Consider the following 7,254-nt stretch of genomic DNA (forward strand, 5'->3'; position numbering starts at 1 on the left):
CCTGGAATGTCAGGTCCATGAATCAAGGCAAATTGGAAGTGGTCAAACAAGAGATGACAAGGGTGAATGTTGACATTCTAGGAATCAGCGAACTAAAATGGACTGGAATGGGTGAATTTAACTCAGATGACCATTATATCTACTACTGCAGGTAGGAATCCCTCAGAAGAAATGGAGTAGCCATCATGGTCAACAAAAGAGTCCGAAATGCAGTACTTGGATGCACTCTCAAAAACAACAGAATGATCTCTGTTCGTCTCCAAGGCAAACCATTCAATATCACAGTTATCCAAGTTTATGCCCCAACCAGTAACGTTGAAGAAGCTGAAGCTGAACGGTTTTATGAAGACCTACAAGACCTTTTAGAACTAACACCCAAAAAAGATGTCCTTTTCCTTATAGGGGACTGGAATGCAAAAATAGGAAGTCAAGAAACACCTGGAGTAACAGGCAAATTTGGCCGTGGAATGCAGAATGAAGCAGGGCAAAGACTAATAGAGTTTTGCCAAGAAAATGCACTGGTCATAGCAAATACCCTCTTCCAACAACACAAGAGAAGACTGTACACATGGACATCACCAGATGGTCAACACTGAAATCAGACTGATTATATTCTTTGCAGCCAAAGATGGAGAAGCTCTATACAGTCAACAAACACAAGACTAGGAGCTGACTGTGGCTCAGATCATGAACTCCTTATTGCCAAATTCAGACTTAAATTGAAGAAAGTAGGGAAAACCGCTAGACCAGCAGGTATGACCTAAATCAAATCCCTTATGATTATACAGTGGAAGTGAGAAATAGATTTAAGGGCCTAGATCTGATAGATAGAGTGCCTGATGAACTATGGAATGAGGTTCGTGACATTGTACAGGAGACAGGGATCAAGACCATCCCTATGGAAGAGAAATGCAAAAAAGCAAAATGGCTGTCTGGGGAGGCCTTACAAATAGCTGTGAAAAGGAGAGAGGCAAAAAGCAAAGGAAAAAAGGAAAGATATACCCATCTGAATGCAGAGTTCCAAAGAATAGCAAGAAGAGATAAGAAAGCCTTCTTCAGTGATCAATGCAAAGAAATAGAGGAAAAGAACAGAATGGGAAAGACTAGAGATCTCTTCAAAAAAAGTAGAGATACCAAGGGAACATTTCATGCAAAGATGGGCTCGATAAAGGAAAGAAATGGTCTGGACTTAACAGAAGCAAAAGATATTAAGAAGAGGTGGCAAGAATACACGGAAGAACTGCACAAAAAAGATCTTCATGACTCAGATAATTATGATGATGTGATCAATCATCTAGAGCCAGACATCCTGGAATGTGAAGTCAAGTGGGCCTTAGAAAGCATCACTACGAACAAAGCTAGTGGAGGTGATGGAATTCCAGTTGAGCTGTTTCAAATCCTGAAAGATGATGCTGTGAAAGTACTGCACTCAATATGCCAGCAAATTTGGAAAACTCAGCAGTGGCCACAGGACTGGAAAAGGTCAGTGTTCATTCCAATCCCAAAGAAAGGCAATGCCAAAGAATGCTCAAACTACCGCACAATTGCACTCATCTCACATGCTGGTAAAGTAATGCTCAAAATTCTCCAAGCCAGGCTTCAGCAGTACGTGAACCGTGAACTCCCTGATGTTCAAGCTGGTTTTAGAAAAGGCAGAGGAGCTTTGCGCAGTGGCAGTATCGTAGCCAATGAGGTTTATCCGAGGCGCGATTATTGCTATAAGGCAGAGGAACCAGAGATCAAATTGCCAACATCCGCTGGACCATGGAAAAAGCAAGAGAGTTCCAGAAAAACATCTATTTCTGCTTTATTGACTATGCCAAAGCCTTTGACTGTATGGATCACAATAAACTGTAGAAAATTCTGAAAGAGATGGGAATACCAGACCACCTAACCTGCCTCTTGAGAAATCTGTATACAGGTCAGGAAGCAACAGTTCGAACTGGACATGGAATAACAGACTGGTTCCAAATAGGAAAAGGAGTACGTCAAGGCTGTATATTGTCACCCTGCTTATTTAACTTCTATGCAGAGTACATCATGAGAAACTCTGGACTGGAAGAAACACAAGCTGGAATCAAGATTGCCGGGAGAAATATCAATAACCTCAGATATGCAGATGACACCACCCTTATGGCAGAAAGTGAAGAGGAACTAAAAAGCCTCTTGATGAAAGTGAAAGAGGAGAGCAAAAAAGTTGGCTTAAAGCTCAACATTCAGAAAACGAAGATCATGGCATCTGGTCCCATCACTTTGTGGCAAATAGATGGGGACACAGTGGAAACAGTGTCAGACTTTATTTTTTGGGGCTCCAGAATCACTGCAGATGGTGGTTGCAGCCATGAAATTAAAAGACGTTTACTCCTTGGAAGAAAAGTTATGACCAACCTAGATAGTATATTCAAAAGCAAAGACATTACTTTGCCGACTAAGGTCCGTCTAGTCAAGGCTATGGTTTTTCCTGTGGTCATGTATGGATGTGAGAGTGAACTGTGAAGAAGGCTGAGCACCGAAGAATTGATGCTTTTGAAGTGTGGTGTTGGAGAAGAGCCTTGAGAGTCCCTTGGACTGCAAGGAGATCCAACCAGTCCATGCTGAAGGAGATCAACCCTGGGATTTCTTTGGAAGGAATGATGCTAAAGCTGAAACTCCAGTACATTGGCCACCTCACGCGAAGACGTGACTCATTGGAAAAGACACTGATGCTGGGAGGGATTGGAGGCAGGAGGAAAAGGGGATGACAGAGGATGAGATGGCTGGATGGCATCACCAACTCGATGGACATGAGTCTGAGTGAACTCCGGGAGTTGGTGACGGACAGGGAGGCCTGGTGTGCTGCGATTCACGGGGTCGAAAAGAGTCAGACATGACTGAGCGACTGAACTGAACTGAACTGAGCACATGTATATGGAATTTAGAAAGATAGTAATGATAACCCTGTATGCAAGACAGCAAAAGAGACACAGATGTATAGAACAGTCTTTTGGACTCTGTGGGAGAGGGAGAGGGTGGGATGATTTGGGAGAATGGCATTGAAACTTGTATTATACCACACAAGAAATGAATCGCCAGTCTAGGTTTGATGCAGGATGCAGGATGCTTGGGGCTGGTGCACTGGGATGACCCAGAGAGATGATATGGGGAGGGAGGTGAGAGGGGGGTTCAAGATTGGGAACATGTGTACACCCGTGGCGGATTCATGTTGATGTATGGCAAAACCAATACAGTATTGTAAAGTAGAATAAAGTTAAAAAAAAAAATAATTAATTAATTTTTTAAAAAGGAAGGGAAATGGATTGAGCTGAATATGGCGTGTATGTGTATGTGTGTGTGTGTCTAGGGATCATTGGTGTTGGACTTGGTTTTATCTAAATGAGTTGTATATGTAAAGTGAATGGAAAAAAGGGCAAGAAAAGGCAAGTAAAACATTTCTCAGGTAGGCCTTTCAAGAACAACATCCACTTTTGGCAGAGACAGTCCATATAGGGCCTGGATAGAAATAGACTTGAATTCTCCAGAGACCAAGAGAGCCAAAATGAAGACAATAGCTTGCTACATTACTACAGTGTCAAAGGCGGGGTGAATTTGCATTACAGGAGTGTGAACATTTCAAGGCAAAGTAGGTCATGAAACAGAATTAGAGAGACCTGGAAATTGTTTAATGATTCGAACCTCTTATGCAGCTGATTGAATAACAGGGAGCTGGGGAGCCTCCATTGGATCTTTATCATTGGCCTCATCTCTAAAAATCACATAAGTCCCAAGAATATGGGAAAAATAATATTTAATAAAATGAGAAAATTTTTATCTGTATGTAAGTTAATAATATAGAATATGAAATTCTGTATATGGACCTAATTTGGTCAAAGACATGCACAAAAAATGACTGGAATGAAACACATTAAAATAGTAAAGAATGGTTGTCCCTGGGTGAGAATTACAGATGACATTATACTCTTTTCTTTATATTTTATATCTGTTATATTTTCTATAATAAAAATATTTTACTTTTGTAAATGGAAAAGAAGGGATATCAATACATTTAACTTAAAAGGAAGTTTCCCTTCCAAATTCATATCCCTATGTGTTGTTTAGGAACATAAGTCTGTTTGCTATTTGGTGTGCTTTTCAATAAACACTTGAATTGCTGGCCACATTCTCTAACCTCCAGATGAAGCTCAAAGCTTCTCAATCAAACAAACAAAAAAAAGCTTCTAAATCTTAGTTCCAAGAAAGAGTCTCTGATGTAGGCCGACAGCATAATGTTTGCGTATAGCTGATTCACTTTGCTGTACCTTAGAAACTAGCGCAACATTGTGAAGCACCTATACTCCAATAAAAATTAATTTAAAAACGACATAATGGAGTCCTCAGAAACCCAGCGCAAGCCACAGTGGTTGGAGCTTGAGTGGGAGTGATAAAGACATCCAGAGCTCCCTCTTCCCATGACATGCTTCTTTTGGACCACTTCCTGTCACTTCTCTTGCTTTCTCCTCTCTCAGCTACTGTAAAAAGATGGTGTCTGTATTAACTTGCTAGGGCTGCCATAGCAAAGTACCGCAGAGTTTGTGGCTTAAACTACAGAAATTGTATTTTCTCACAGTTCTGGAGGCCAGAAGTCTGAGTTCAAGGTGTTAAATGGAGTTGGTTTCTTCTGAGAAACTAACCTCTCTCCTTGTTTTGCAGACAGCTGTCCTCTCCCTCTTCTTCACACAGATGGTCTTGCTTCTGTGTGTGTGTGTCCTAAGGTGCTCTTCTTTTAAGAACACTAGTCATACTGGATTTTGATCTACACAAATGACCTCATTTTATCTTAATTACCTCTTTAAAGGCCCTATCTCCGAAAACCAGTCACAATCTGAGGTCCTAGAGATTAGGACTATAAATTATAAATGTTGGGGGGATAATGAGGCCTTGAAGAGCTGACTCATTGCAAAAGACCCTGGTGCTAGGAAAGATTGAGGGGAGGAGGAGAAGGGGACGACAGAGGATGAGTGGTTGGATGATATCACCGACTTGATGGACATGGGTTTGGGTGGACTCCAGGAGTTGGTGATGGACAGGGAGGCCTGGCATGCTGCGGTTCATGGGGTTGCAAAGTCGGACATGATTGAGCAACTGAACTGAACTGGGGGGATAAAATTCAGCCCATAGAAGGGTTCAATTTGTTTTTTCTTTTCTTTCTGGACTGTGTCTCTGCTTATAGAGTCAAAGAAAGGGAAAAAAAAATGCTGCTTAAATTTCCTGGATTTATTATCGCCTACCAGGTTAAGACACCAGAGAGGAATTTGAGTAATTTGAGCCCAAATCTGCATTTGTCTAGAGTATCTATTCTGGGCACATAATCCTCTTAAATCTGTAACTATTCAAGGCTGCTTGAGGATTTGAAATCTTGATTATCTCTTCCTTGGAGACATAACTAACTTATCATTAGGTTCAACTTATCATCAAATTATTGGATGGTTTCTGCAAGGAAAAGCAAATTTGAGAAAAGTGGTATGTAAGAATCTTATTCAATAAATGATAGGGAGTGGGATATCACAAGGTAGGGTGGTAAAAGAGAGGTCTACTCTGGTCATATTACCCATGATGGTTGATCAACATTGCCAGTCTCTGCTAAAAATGAGAAGAACCCTTCTGGGCAACTCATGTGGAATTTTAAGGAAGAAGTTATCTCTCCCCTTTGTCCAAGGGATAGACATTTATAAGATGTACTTTGACCTCTTCCCAGTCACAAAGAAGAACTGTGAAAGTTTTGTAGTATGGAACTTAGGTCCCAGACCTATGAAAGAGACAAGCTCAGATCTATAAATTTTGCCTTTGCCCAGCCAGCAGATGGTGCCATTTTTCTAGGAAACTGAACCAGAAACAGTTGGTATGGACCTAACAGAAGCAGAAGATGTTAAGAAGAGGTGGCAAGAGTACACAGAAGAACTATACTAAAAAGATCTTAATGACCCAGATAATCACGATGGTGTGATCACTCACCTAGAGCCAGACATCCTGGAATGCAAAGTCAAGTGGGCCTTAGGAAGCATCACCATGAACAAAGTTAGTGGAGGTGATAGAATTCCAGTTGTGCTATTTCAAATCCTAAAAGATGATACTGTGAAAGTGCTGCACTCAGTATGCCAGCAAATTTGAAAAACTCAACATGGCCACAAGATTGGAAGTTTTCATTCCAATCCCAAAGAAAGGAAATGCCAAAGAATGTTCAAACCACCGCACAATTGCCCTCATCTCACAGGCTATCAAAGTAGTGCTCAAAATTCAAGCCAGGCTTCAACAGTATGTGAACTGAGAACTTCCAGATGTTCAGCTAGACTTAGAAAAGGCAGAGGGACCAGAGATCAAATTTCCAACATCTTTTGGATCATAGTAAAAGCAAGAGAGTTCCAGAAAAACATCTATTTCTGCTTTATTGACTATGCCAAAGCCTTTGACTGTGTGGATCACAACAAACTGGAAAATTCTTAAAGAGATGGGAATACCGAACCACCTTACCTGCCTCCTGAGAAATCTGTATGCAGCTCAAGAAGCAACAGTTAGAACTGGACATGGAATAATGGACTGGTTTCACACTGGGAAAGGAGTACGTCAAGGCTGTATATTGTCACCCTGCTTTTTTAACTTATATGCAGATAGCATCATGTGAAATGCTGGGCTGGATGAAGTACAAGCTGGAATCAAGATTGCTGGGAGAAATATCAATAACCTCAGATATGCAGATGATACTACTCTTATGGAAGAAAGCAAAGGGGAAGTAAAGAGCCTCTTGATGAAAGTGAAAGAGGACAGTGAAAAAGTTGGCTTAAAACTCAACATTCAGAAAACTAACATCATGGCATCTGGCCCCATCATTTCATGGCAAATAGTTGGGGAAACAATGGAAACAGTGACAGACTTTATTTTGGGGGGCTCCAAAATCACTGCAGATGGTGACTGCAGCCATGAAATGAAAAGGCACTTGGTCTTTGGAAGAAAAACTATGCTCAGACTAGACAGTATATTAAAAAGCAGAGATATTATTTTGCTGACCAAGGTCCGTCTAATCAAAGCTATGGTTTTTCCAGTAGTCATGTATGGATGTGAGAGCTGGACCATAAAGAAAGCTGAGTGCCAAAGAATTGATGCTTTTGAACTGTGGTGTTGGAGAAGACTCTTTAGAGTCCCTCGGACAGCAAGGAGACCAAACCAGTCAATCCTAAGGGAAATCAGTCCTAAATATTCATTGGAAGGCCTGATGCTGAAGCT

General features: G+C 41.1%; 1 pseudogene; it reads left to right on the forward strand.

Annotated features, from left to right (window-relative positions):
* Positions 1–1,659: 1,659 nt before the first annotated feature.
* On the forward strand, positions 1,660–1,720 carry LOC138434954 (U4 spliceosomal RNA; annotated as a pseudogene).
* The last annotated feature ends 5,534 nt before the right edge of the window (positions 1,721–7,254 follow it).

The sequence above is a fragment of the Ovis canadensis genome, chromosome 2 (assembly GCF_042477335.2).
Source record: "Ovis canadensis isolate MfBH-ARS-UI-01 breed Bighorn chromosome 2, ARS-UI_OviCan_v2, whole genome shotgun sequence".
Classification (NCBI taxonomy): Eukaryota; Metazoa; Chordata; class Mammalia; order Artiodactyla; family Bovidae; genus Ovis; species Ovis canadensis.